Raw genomic sequence first — 14,002 nt, forward strand, 5'->3', positions numbered from 1 at the left:
CCACCTACCCACTACTGTTACTTAAAAAAATACATTCAAAACATAAAATTTGCTTACCTTTTAATATGTGGTTTCTTTATACAGTATCATGATAATACTGTAAACTGTAACAATAGGTTATTATCTTGATATAAAATTTTTATATCAGCACCTGCATATTTTTTATATCCTTATCCCCAGAATCAATGAAACATTATTATTTGTTACACACTCTGCCAACTTTGCAATCTGTTTCTTGAAATAGCCACTAGTGGACATTGTCTGTGCACTGGCATCGGCACTGACAGCCCCAGACTGGCTGTCTTGCGGACAACACATCCTTGTGTGCCATGCTGGCATTATGACAATGGCCATAGGATGGAAGTTTCAGCCAAGAAAAAGTGGGAGAGCCAAGAATTAGGAAGTATCCGTCTCACATTCATCACTGACGAATAGAAGTCTGGTCATGCTGCTCCAGTACCACCCCTGCTCTGCTGTTTTCATACTTTGCGCAAGGACACAACATTAATGTACACCACCATCAAATGACACCAAATAAGTATCTCACCATTTCTTTTCATGTAGCTAAGATGATACAGCTAAGCTGTAAACAGACTAGACAAAAAAGAAAAGCCTGGCCTGGTGTACCAGACCATGTATTTCTCACTGAAACTCATTATTAACTGAAATATGCACTCAAATCTGAGTAGTCACACTGATTGGAGTACGTGCTGTGCTTTGTTTATTTGGATCAGTGAAACATTGATCTATCTGTTACTGAAAACAAACAGAATGCTTATGAAGACAGAATTAGCACCATGGTTAGCACTACTAGGGCATAAAAAAGATGAGACACAAACATTTTAAGCCTATGTTTTGGTTGCAATACACTTAACCTCTCTCTCCACTATTCTAGGTTTCAAACAGAACCTGGTGAGTCTGCCCCATTATGTGGTCAATTATTTTCTTAGTGTATCTCTTGACAGCTGGCTTGAAAACTACCCTGCAAGGGCAGATCATTTTAAGAGAAATATGGTCCAGTGATAACATCAGTTTTTTAGAATTGCATAAGGCCATGTGAGTGGAAGGGATAAGACATGCAGCTTCTTTGTGAGAGGTTCCCAATTCCAAACCATGCCCTGAACAGTTTTTGTTTTCCCTAAACTGAGCTTTCCTTAATGTTTCCCCATACTTTATTGTGCTGTTCATGATCCAAGTAGGATTGGTATGATCAATCAATTGAACTTGATTACTTGATTAAAAGACTTCATCACTTAACCTCACTTTACCTTCTTGCTGAATCAGCAATGACTGATTGGCAGATTGCATGATGATAATACATATTTTAAATTTGTCTCTTTCCAAAAAAACAAGTACCTCAAGGCTAAAGACAAGGCTGTAATGTTGGCTGAGATCTGTTTATCTAAAAAACTGACTGCCTTTCTCTGTGTAAATTTTAAGCCATATGTGATCTATTGTGGCTTTCTGTGGTCTTAATGTGGCTTCAATGTAACACAGTAATGATAAAATGCTGAGTGGTGTTCAGTGACACTGAAAAACTGAACAGTGCCCAGAGTCGTGCGCACCTTCATTAGAAACACCAGTTTCAAACATTTGGGTGTTTCAGCAACAGCTAAACACACCACAGAACATGATGGCTTTCGGCTTTAATTCAGTCACTTAACTTCATGCTCTCCGTTATCCTCTAAATAGGTGTCATTTTAGCATCAGTTAGCTGGAACCACCCTGTGCTGTGTGGCATATTTGGCCTGCTAACTAAAATGCTACAGTCTCACTGCAGAACAGGTTCGATTTTGGCTTTCTGTCACTCGCTCGACTTTTGCTCTCTCACACTTTAGTTTTTGTCGGCTAAACTTGCATTAGTAGAGCACCGCTATGTCAGAATCAAACCTGAACTGTGGTGATCAAGCTACAGATCCAAACACCACAGAACAGGTTTAAATTTGCCTTTCTGTCCATTCAGCGCCAGCTGCTTGAATTCACTCCCTCAGAACTGAATCATTATCTAAACCTATGTTGCTGCTTTAGTTAGCCAGAATCAAACATGTTCTGTTGTGAGCAGAGCTGTTATCATGCCAGCTAAGCTTATAGCTAATGGTAACCAGCACCACTCCTAGTTTGCAGCACTTAAGATTTATTAATTGTTAGATATATTTTTTGACATTTATTGAATGGTGCATTGAAAACGTTGCCCTGTGTTCACCTATTTGGTGATCGTGTGAGCAAACTAAACTTTTTTTTTCAGTTTTGAAATAACACAGGACAACACAGCTGCATTGGCAATAAATCTCGAAACCGCAGGAATATGTTGCTTTTTCACCACAGTAAGAAAAAATCCATAAATCCGTCACAGCTCTACCTGCATCTTCACACTCCTAGCCAGTTGCTGGTTTGACAGAGGTTGCGCTGTATTTCTAGAACTCGACAAACAAGGCTTCAGCTATAATAAGCTCTTACTACCTTTTTTAATCATTATTCTTTTCTCTTTTATTTTTGTGTCACTGTCTTTCTCCCCTACAAAGAGAAGTGTGCAGATCAGTGTACCACCCACTATCCTTTTTTATTTCAGTCTCTCTGTTTCCACCCCTCTCCTTCTTTCTGTTTCTCCACAATAGCCATCATAGACTTTTTTGGTTTTGAACAGCTTCCACCATTGGCAATTACTGTTCTTAAAGCTTCATAGCCACAGCCTATGACCAACATTGAACATTCTCTTATTCTTTGTTTCACTGTTTTTTCTTCTTCCCTACCTCTTTCTCTTGTGCAACATTAGTAACCCGCTGTGATTTAACTCTTAAGAAAAAATACCTCCTTATTCCACTCCCCTTCTTAACCTCTGTGCCTGTAGAAAAAAAACAGCTCTTTTACTCACTGATCTTCCTTTTATGGATTATTGACATCAGGCTTATATTTCACCATGCTAAGCAGATAAGGACGTTATGCTGAAGCCTCAAAGCAGCATGTTTCAAAAGTTAAAGCAACTGACCTTAAAATCTACATGTATTATTAATGCAATCAAAAAAAGAGGTAAGAAAAAAGCAAGGTTTTGCACAGCAGACTGGCAGTGCTGACCTAGACTAACAACTAGGTCGAAAGATGTAAAGAGAGGGAGAGAAAGAGTGAGAGAGGCAGAGATTAGGCAGAAAGAGGCAGTCCAGAACTGCCAAGCAAACTCCCCTTAGAGGAAAGAGAAAAAGAAAAAGGCCTCAGAAAGTTTGAGTTGACTCTTAAAGAGACAAAAATACATCATCTGTCATTTTAAGGGCCATCACAGAAACACAGAAAAGAGTGTGTTGAATGACTGCAGCAAAATACACAACAATAACACAGCATTTGATGTAGCTGCATCATTGTATGAGGTAATCTTAAAAATGTCTTAGAACTTCAGGGTTCTTTGCCTTGTAAGGTGTTTTCCTCAGACTGCTGATTGATTAGCATTGATCCTGGCACTCACAGACCATGCACCACACACAGCAATATCAGGTCAGGAAAAAAAATGCTTGTACCAGGTTCAGCCCAGTGTACATGTGGCCCTAGTTAAGGCTGGGTCCTGAGGGCTCCACAGGTCCTGAGTCATCACACACACTCAGCGACAGCAATTAATATTGTCCAAGCTGCTGTCCAGTAGCTGCAGCATAGGCAGAATACAAAAAGTGCACCATGACACTTTCTTTCATTGCCATAAACACGTTTAGTCTGGACAGGTGTGAGGATATGTTGATAAAAACAGTTACAGGAAAAGTCAGCATTCATTCAGGAACATTCTGACATACAGTACTGTGCTTAAGTCAGAAAATATCCTTTATTTATTTAAGTTCCAGTCAATTCGTCCTAAGTATGCCATTTTTCAGCAACAGGAAAAAAGAGAGAAACATATTTAACAGACAGTGGTTTTCAGAAGTGTCCCTGAAGCCATGTAGTGATTTCATTAATGCAGTGCTGCCTAAGGGCCCAAAGATCACGGCCAGCAAATACTGGTTTTTGGCCTTGTCCCTTGCGTACAGAGATTTTTCCAGATTCTCTGAATCTTTTAATGATATTATGTACCGTAGACGATGAAAAGTAGAAGTTCTTTGCTATTTTACATTGAGAAATGTTATTCTTGAACTTCCCTTTGCAGTCTTATTCCCGAGAGGTGAACCCATTCCCATCTTTACTTCTGAAAGCCTCTCTGAGATGTTCTTTTTATACCCAAACATGTTACTGACTTGTTGCCAACTAACCACTAGGTGTTTTTCAGCATTACACAACTTTACCAGCCTTTTTGTTGCTCCTGTCCAAACTGTTTTGGAACGTGTTATTGGCATCAAATTCAAAATGGGCATATATTTTTCAAAAAACAATAAAATTCCTCAGTTTCAGCATTTGATATGTTGTATGTACATATAGGGTTTAAATGATCTGCACATCACAGAATTTTGTTTTTATTTACATTTTGCACAGCATCCCAACTTTTTAGGAAAAGGGGTTGTATCTTTTTTTTTATTTTTTTAGTATTTGTCCACACTTTATTGATTCCATTCTATTTAGGAGACTTGGTTTCAGTATTTCAACGAAATCAAAGAAATCCACAGGATTTTTTCCTAAGTTCAGTCTTAGAAGTTGGTTGCATTTTCTGCTTTTCATGATACAAGTAACAGCAGTAACACATTCAGTGATGCTGAAGTCTGAGCTCTGGGGTGGTCAGAATACCAACAGCTTCTTTGGTTTGATTTGTCTTTCCTTTTCTGAGTAATGGCATCTTGACAGCTACACATCCTTTCAGACTCATAGTGTTGAGTTGTCTTCTCACTGTGAACAGATGGACATCAAGCAGGAATGGAGCTTGATTTGCTCTTATCACAGATTAAAACTCTTTATCTGATGGTAACGTTTTGGTAGTTTGCCAGGTCTTGCATGGTAGTCCCTTTTTTCAGAACTCCAGTTTGGGAAACTAATGCTGTTTCTTTCTTTGTCTTTTCCCATTTCATATGCAGGTGGATTATCTCATGTCTTATCTCCACAACTGTGTCTCCTGAAAAACGAATAACATGTAATTCATGGCTGTTTTGACTGGAAATTAAATAAATGAAGGGTGTATGACTTTTTACATCACTATTTACTTTAATTATTTATTAATTATTTGATCTGGCCAACAAGGAAACCAAACAGCAAAAATGCTTGTGCACACATACACGTTATTACACTCACTCTGTGAGTGCCGCAGATGCTGTAAAATGATCTGATATGGCTACGGACGAAAAATGGTAATTTGATCTCATTTTTAATTTGAAAGATAACGATGCAGCTTCAAAGAGCAGATTAACATAATTTACAAATTTCTCTCTGGTCTGAGGTCAGGTTTCTTCACCCAAACTTTAAACTCAAAGTTTATAAGAACTGGCCTTTATAAAGGACTCATGTCTACCATACGCTTCAACAGTTAAAATGGTGTGTATGTGTGTGTGCACGAGCTTTCTCTCTTCGGAGTCAAACATCACATAGAAGCATTGAACATGCAATTTGAAACTGTTTCAGCAGTCGCACTTTGGTCCTCATTCAAGAATGGTACTGAGTTTTGGTATAAATGCCGTGCATTGCTGATAAACATCCTGCAAAAACAGGACAAACACACAACAAGCAAACACACACACACAAACACCTGTTTTATCATCTTTACAGGGCGCTTCACCCGAACTAAGTACAGAGAGGTAACAAATTAAAGGGAGAAACCTAAATTCTCCCTTTAATTTGTTACCTCTCTTTAATTTGTTACCTCTCCATAAATTAATGGAAAAATATTATGCATGCGGGTGCTTTCAGACAGGTGTACTGCATGATGCGTGATTAAGCAATTAACATCCTACTAGGCTCTGTGGCATGTAAAAAAGCTAAGCAGGCCCAGTTAACCTTAATTTTGGATCAAAATGACATAAGAAAAAGATCTTTGAACTTGTAACTTTGAAAGAAGATTCATAATTGGGGCACGAATGGCAGGAGCTTCAGTCACTAAGTCTATTTAAGTGATTAGTGTTTCAATACTTGCAAGATGTAAGGAAAAACAGAAGAGTAACTGTTCCTCAGGTAAGTGAGAATGTCAATGCAGGACATGATCAGACTGTGTCAGCAAGAAGTTCGTCCACAACTACAAAGAGAGGGATATAGTACGGCTGCAGTACATAAACCCCTCATTACAAAGATGAATGCACATTTTAGAGTGTTAATAGATACATAATAGATAGGTATAAAAATTGTAAACATTCATATACAGAAACCAAAGAGAAAAAGTCATATGGTCAGATGAGTCATCATTTACCATACTCTCCACAAGTGGGAGAGTGCATGTGTGCCAAACAGTGAAGCCGTTTGATAGCTCTTTTATGCTGTGGGGGGCATTTTGCTGGCATGGTTTGGGTGCAATTGTCCACCTTAGAGGGAAGGTCACTGCAAATCAATTCACAGTCCTATCGCATTTATCCTACGGTGAACCATTTCAATCCTGATGGGAGTGGTCTCTTGCAGGATGACCCCCATGCCCCCAACCACAGGGCACAAGGGGTCACTAAATGGTATAAGCATAAAAATGTTGTGAATTATATGCTTTAACCCTTGCAGAACCCTTGCAGTGACCAGTTTTCAATAGAATTGGACACTTGTGGGAGATTTCTAACTTACATGCTGTCTTTACCATCAAAACTGAAGCTGAAGCAGTGTTCCATCTCCCAGTACATTTTCAGAGATTTGCAGAATCTACCAATGTGCACTAAAACTGTTCTGGTGGCTTATGGTGGTCTGACACCTTACTAAGATGATTTATGTTGGTTTTTCCTTTAATTTGTCAATTGACTGTTGGCATTTCTGTACCTAAATATGTCAATTTTTTAAATGAATGTTGCAAAGTCTTCCTATAAACTGGAAAAAAAAATTGCCACACAATAAAATGGTGACTGCTCAGTTCAGTTATTCATTTGCTTTTCACCATAACAATGTATACCTCATATCAATTGTAATCAACAACTTACATATTGTTCATGCAAATGCTGTGGATACTCCACAGTTAGCACTATTAAGCTTCAGCAGTGTCAGTAGATGTTCACTTTAGGCACAATTTTCAAGGGACCCCACCAAGCAGTTTTGCCTTGAACCGTATCCTCTCCTCTGATGTCCTTGTGTATATATACACATAAACACGCACACATACACGCATACACACACACAGGGAGTTACATTCCCTGTTCGTCCATCCCTGTAGTTATCTCCAGGTTTTTACACTGATCCCTCCTCTTTATCGCTCCCTACCACCTGCTGAGAGGAGCTGTACTCCATGATGATGATGATGGTTCATGTACGTGTGTGTGTTGAAGCTGAACCACTGCTTCTGCTGTGACACACAGGCACACACTCAAACAGAGAAGAACAAGCCTGTTTTTCTATTGATGACTATTTCTAAGGCAAACATTTCAATTACTTTCACCATGGAAATAACAACTCTCTTTCATACACAGCATCTTCTCGTAGCATAAATTACATCCTGCCCTAATCATAAAACACAGAAAGCCTTTCTTTCATGTAGTATAAATAGTAAGCTGTTACCTTTTGTAGTATTTGTGCTACACATGGCTTCACTCAAGTAGGGCAATGCTCCATATTCTTTTCTTTCAATAGCTCCTCTTTTATCAGTGCTCTTTCATCTCTCACGCAGAGTTTATGGGCTTTAGGCCGTCAGCCTCCATTCTGAAGGAGGAACACAATTAAAGCGCCCGTGCTAGCCGCAGGGAAGCCATTTGGAGACGGACACATTCATGTCCCCAGGCTTGAATGCACTTTGGATGGAGCAGTGTTCTCCTCTGATATTTGTGTGTGTGTGTGTGTGTGTGTGTGTGTGAGTGAATGTGTGTGGCTGGACTGTTAGACCATTACTCCATTACTCCATTGTCCGCTTCTGTCCTAACCTTTTGGACGAGCAAAAATTACTGAGTCAATACCCGCTATGGGTCATTACTTAACTAGCACACACACACACAAACAGTAACATGAGTGAACAAAACAGCATATTCATAAATACACCCATTACTCAAGTGACATACAGTACTGTGCACAAATCAGAGAACATCCTTCATTTATTTAATTTTCAGTCAAAACAGCCATTAAGTAAAAGGTTTTTATTTTTCAGCATATATTTCTGAGGAGATATCTTGGGTATGATATAATCCACTTGCATAAGGAAGAAGAAAGTCAAAGAAAAATCAGTGGAAAAACAAGAGATTCCTAAACTACACTTCAAAAGTTATTAAAAGATCTAAAAAAATCATAGAATTGGTAGCTTACCAAATTTCACCATCAGATAAACAGCACTTAAAGTCCCCAGGAAAGTTTAAGCAAAAAAAAACAAGACAGAAATATGATAACACATGGTTTAAAATCATGTATCAGACTAATCTGAGAACTATATGGGGTGGATCTAATATTCTGATGAACATACATGATTGACAGCTCCCAGTCCAATAGTTTCAGCCTGCTACCTCAGTGAAGCAGAACTAAACATAACAGGTGGTGTTGTAGACCCCGCTGTGTTCACAGCTCACTAAAAACATTATCTGGCGTTTATATGGCAACGTCTTACAGAAGGTTAGGTTGTTATCTACTTTACCAGGGGATGCCAGCAAGGCCGTTTAAAGGAATGGATAAATGGGTGTTTTTGCTTTGTTTGTCATTAGCTTTGTTTCATCAACCTTCTCTGACTTGAGCAGAGAGAAGGAGACCATAGCAGAGCACGGTTAAAGCTGTGTGATTGAGACAATCTACATCAGCCTTATGATTGGTGAGAATACTGCTTACACGCAAACTAACCAAGATTAAGACTGTCCAGTTTACACTGAGAGAGGAGAATTTTGGTAACATCCAGCAGCATCTCATGATTCAATTATATATTGGCCATTTTCTGGTCACTGGAAAGTTATTTACAGCACATACAACACATACCCACGACAGCAAAAGTAATCAACTTAGAAAAAAATGGATTTAGGTTCCCTTAAAGCTTTAAAGCTTTCATTTTTAAAAGTTAGGAGAAAAAAATCAGGAAAAAATCATGTTTTTCTGTCTATCCTTTACAATGTGAGATGACAACTCTGAAAGGATGTGTAGCTGTCAAGAAGCTGTTACTGAGAAAAAGAAAAAAAAGAAGAAACTGCAACCAATTTCTAGACTAAACTTTAGAGGTATGAAAAACTATTATTTGAAAATTTGACAGCAAGTCTTCTGAAAAGAACCTATTTTTTTATTGAATTTGATTGAATTTTCTGTTAAATATACTTAAGACTTAATGTCATTTTGACTACAAATTAAAGAAATAAAGGGCACACTACTGTACATGACTACACAGGAATACATACAAAGAAACTCCTTCAAGCTCACTGCATAATACACACCCACACATTTCAGTGCAAACCTACATCAAAACAAACAAACATACAGTGTGCAGATATTCTACACACACATACAATCCAATTATGCTACCGGAACATTTAACAACCGGCAGGCTACATTACCTGAGGTCATTTAAACGCTTACACGCAGCTCTCTGATGAACGTAAAGCAACATCAAACGCAGTCCTTACACACTGACACAGTGCAGCTGTACAGAGAGGCGAAATGCACCTCAGATTCAACCAGAAGTACAATGAACAACATCAATGAACAAGTTCATTAAAGACCAGAAACAAAGATGACATCAGCATGAAGCTTGAGAAATGTCAAAAAAGAAACACTTATTTGTAGGCACAGCTTTGTTTTCAGGTAACCTTCTTAGCTCATTCTGAGCCTTCAGCCTTCACTCCAACAAGGTTGTAACAATCCCAATACAGTATTTAAAACTCTATCACCAATATACCCCTTGCTGTCTACTTATCATCTCTCATTTACCATCATTTGTGGAAACCCCTGCCCATGATTAAAACTAGGCATCTAGTTGCATCCTTTCCAAGTGAGATGTGGGTGGAGATGAGACAGGATCTTATGCTATGGACACACCCATGCTCAAATGACTGGGCTTTAAAACTCTATAATAAACTCTACGGCTTGATATTTTGGGGGTTTATTTTGTTACAGGGTAGCACAGCAGGCGTAGAAAAAGTTTTATTTGAGCAACTTTTATTTATCTCAGCTAAACCAATATATGTAGTACAGAATTAGAGCTCTGTAAAGATATTTTAAAATATTGCAAATCAAATTTTTGAGTCAAAAACTGTATCAAACTTGAAAATATGTGTATAGTTACAGCTTCAATGCACCTTGCTCTCAATCTGGAACGAATCACATTGTTTATGGTATTTATTAAGCCTTTTTATGTTCTGTTTTTCATAGTGTTATGATAGCAGCACAATCAAATTGAGATGTAGCTAGAATATGTAATCTACATGACTTTTATAACTTTTAACTTTTTAACTGTATCTGCTATATCCATTATATGTAAATTTTGATTTCATCAAAACAAGTAGTGCTTTTATAAATATTTACAGACTTGTTAAAGTTTGTATATTGTATATGTATATGATCATAAGAAACTTGTATACTAGCCAGTTGTTTAACAATTTGACCTGTTTATGTTCAAATTTCATTAAATCAACCAAACGTCCTATTATTGTTGATAAGTCTGTTCTTGTTTGCAGCATCTCATGATTCAAGGGAAAAAAAGGTAGACAAAACCTGCCGTAAACGGTATAAGACCAAATTATGTTTTAGCAAAACTCACATATTTTAAGACAAGTCACAACTATACAAGTGACAATAAGCCCAGTTGAAACTGAACCAGGTGCGAAATATATATTGCAGTCCATAAGTGTTTGGAGCGTGACAGTTTTTGTGCATTTGGCTCTCGGAATAAAACAATGACTTCATGAATGAATAAACACTGACATTCTGCACTTCAGATTATGAAAACTTACAGTCTACATTTTCAGCATTTACATGAAATGTGCTGAAGAAAAGAGCCAAGGTAACAACATTTTAAATGATTCAATAACTACGAATTAAAGTTGATATGCACTTTAACCTCAGAGTAATTGTTTCATTTTAAATCCAATCTGTTGGAGAACAGAACCAAAACAAAATAAATTGGGTAAAGGTCCAAAAAACCTATTGATTGCTTTGGATAAGTTTTATTATTATTATTATTATTATTATTATTATTACATGACATATCATTCATGACCAAGTCAATATATTGTTCAAGAATAGATATCACATGTTAATCAGCTAAAATCAATCTTTGATGCCCTGAAACCAGGAGAAACAACGACAGACAACTTTCCGTACAGCTGCCTAGGCACCTAATTATTTGGAGTCTAATCTACTTCTCTACTTCTTTGCAAAAAAAGCAGCTTTACAGTGAATCTGAAACCTGAACAGATGTGATCTGCTCAAAGGCTACACTAACCGATTTATAATAATAATAATAATAATAATGATAAGAAGAAGAAGAAGAAAAAGAATTATAAATCACTACAGTTTTAATAATAAGATTTATACTAACATTTAACAATGACCTCATAAACAGTTGGTTAATATGCATATTAATAAAGATCTGTATGTTATATGTTTTAAAACATTGTGGTGTGATTGGCTCACATCAGCTCTATCTCCAGTCTTGCTCCACCCACACATAATCACACACACCTGCAGCTAGTTTCAGGACTCAGTTGAACTTTAGTAAATATACTCCACTGCTTGGCCTCACCCCTTGCAAAATCTTGTACATTTCTTTGAGCATTATTAAGCTGTACTGTGTGGTATCTTGACCCTTTCTGTTGTGCTTTTGTTTCATGTAATAACAGATTGTCCATGCATTTTTCCCTGTCTGCTGATGATGTCTATGAGTGTCAGAAGCCTCCAATAAAGCTACTCAATGAATTAATCCTGTCTGCTGCTGGGCAATACACTGACGTGCCAAAAGTAACGGGACAGTTCTTAGAGGACTGGCAACATGTGGCATGGTCCAATGAGTCATGGTACTAATTGTTTCGGGCTGATGGTAGGGTTCGTTTGTGATGAAGACCTCTTGCAGCCGTGGACCCCAGTTGTCAACAAGGCACTGTGCAGGCTGGTGGTGGTTCCATACTGGTGTGGGTCTCATGGCATAGATTGGGTCTACTGGCTGCCTAAACACATTACTGACCGGTGTCCATTCACACCCGAGATCCTGCACTGCAAATACCACGGAGCGGTGGGTGGCTATCCAGACGGCATGGCTTAACATCCACCAGACATCTTCTGTCCACTTGTGGAATCGATCCCATGTCAAGTTGCTGCACTTCGCCATGATAGAGGGGGACCTACACGATACTAGTTCCTGCCCCATGACTTTCGCCACATAAGTTTAAATCAAGCAGTTGACACATAACATTTCATGAAGCTGTAAGACCAGTATTGACATATGGCCCCTGCTATGTCATATCTTGTACTCCTGTTACAAACTTTTTTGCAGGCTCACACAAGGATGCCTACTGCCCAGCACCCCTGGCCTAAACACTTCACAATGTGGCCACTAAAAATGCAGAGCCTAGGCCAGAGTGACTACCTGCCACTGAGATTTGCATGTTTTCCCTTTTAATAAACCACCAGACCAGGTGATTTTTTTACACATTTAGAAATATCCAATCTTAATAACAAAACAACTGTTTGGTCAGAACTAATCACATCAAATCAGATTTTGTTGGAATTCGGCTACTGTAATGTTAACATTACCACTGCACTGGCTAACATATGACAGCAAGCAACAACTTCTTTTCACAACACTAAGCGCTTCTTCACAGGTGGCTGTAAAATTAGTGTTCACTGTTAGTAGCAGTGCTTGTAATGAAGAAAAAATCTGATAAGAATTGTGACTACGAGTGGAAGAAAGAATGTGCAAGGCTGGAGTATGATTTTGAGAAGGATATAAAGTTCTTTCAAGCGTGTTGTCAGTTTACACAAGTTCATTCTTTACAGGGAGCAACTCGTCTGTTTTACAGAGTTATGATCTTCAGCAATCCTAGTAACAAATCCACAGGGCAGACTGATCAAAGCCTGATGAAGATAGAGGTAGATGTATACAATAAACCTGTCTCTATAATTCTGGCCACAAATTCTTCATTTTGACCACAAGATTCATTGGCTTGGGGGGTCAAGTGTTCTGTCTAGTCCTGGCTATACAGGTTTAAAACACTGACTTTTGTGAACTACCTCTCATAACCATATGCATCAAAGTAAGATGGAACACAGTCACAACAATAATAAACAATAATAAACAGTAAATATAAAAATTAAAATATTAACAGTTCATGAATTGTTAAGAAATTATTTGGTAACATTAGAGTTGATGTTCAGCCAAGCAAGTTTTGTATCAACTGGTAAAAGGTAACAGCATGACAAATCTCTTCTGCCACTAACAACAAAAGCACCTAGTGCAGTATGAAGAGTCAGCTAAGCTGGGCCTGCCTTATTCAGCGGTAGGTCTATTGCTACCAAGGGGCCAGCTGCTAAACAGCCCGTAATACTATTCTCGTTTTCAAAATGCATAACATTTTGCAAAAAAAATTTTGTGGATAAAAATCACTGAAGCAGTGTAACATATTTTTTGGTGAAAGATAAGGTTCCTATCTACCGGCTGGAAAAGGCGGCTTTAGAAAATTGCTGAAATCAACAGACTCACGGGATGAGTTGCTAAGCCATGAGTATTTCAGCTCAAGAAAAGCTGCATAAGTTGCATGTGCTCATACTCGGGAATAAATCACAGAAAAGTAAACAAATGTCATTCACTTTTTCACTACCACTGATTTTTAATCATAGAACAAACCGCAGCTTGAGAGCTTTTTATATTGGGAAGCATCTTCATTGCAACAATATGGGTAAAATTCTGCCTCAAGGTATTTGTGTATCTCTTTAGTACAATCCAACGTAAATGAAATGAAATTAGTATAAAACATTGTCAAAAAGACAAACACTGATATAAATCACATACTTTCCAAATATCTGGAAATATCAACTT

General features: G+C 38.0%; 1 protein-coding gene across 1 annotated transcript in view; it reads right to left on the minus strand.

Moving 5' to 3' along the window:
- Positions 1–14,002, minus strand: part of cacna2d3a (calcium channel, voltage-dependent, alpha 2/delta subunit 3a) — a 289,290-nt gene that overhangs the window by 221,490 nt on the left and 53,798 nt on the right. The gene's annotated exons all lie outside the window — the stretch shown is intronic.

This window comes from Colossoma macropomum, unplaced genomic scaffold, assembly GCF_904425465.1.
Source record: "Colossoma macropomum unplaced genomic scaffold, Colossoma_macropomum, whole genome shotgun sequence".
NCBI lineage: Eukaryota > Metazoa > Chordata > Actinopteri > Characiformes > Serrasalmidae > Colossoma > Colossoma macropomum.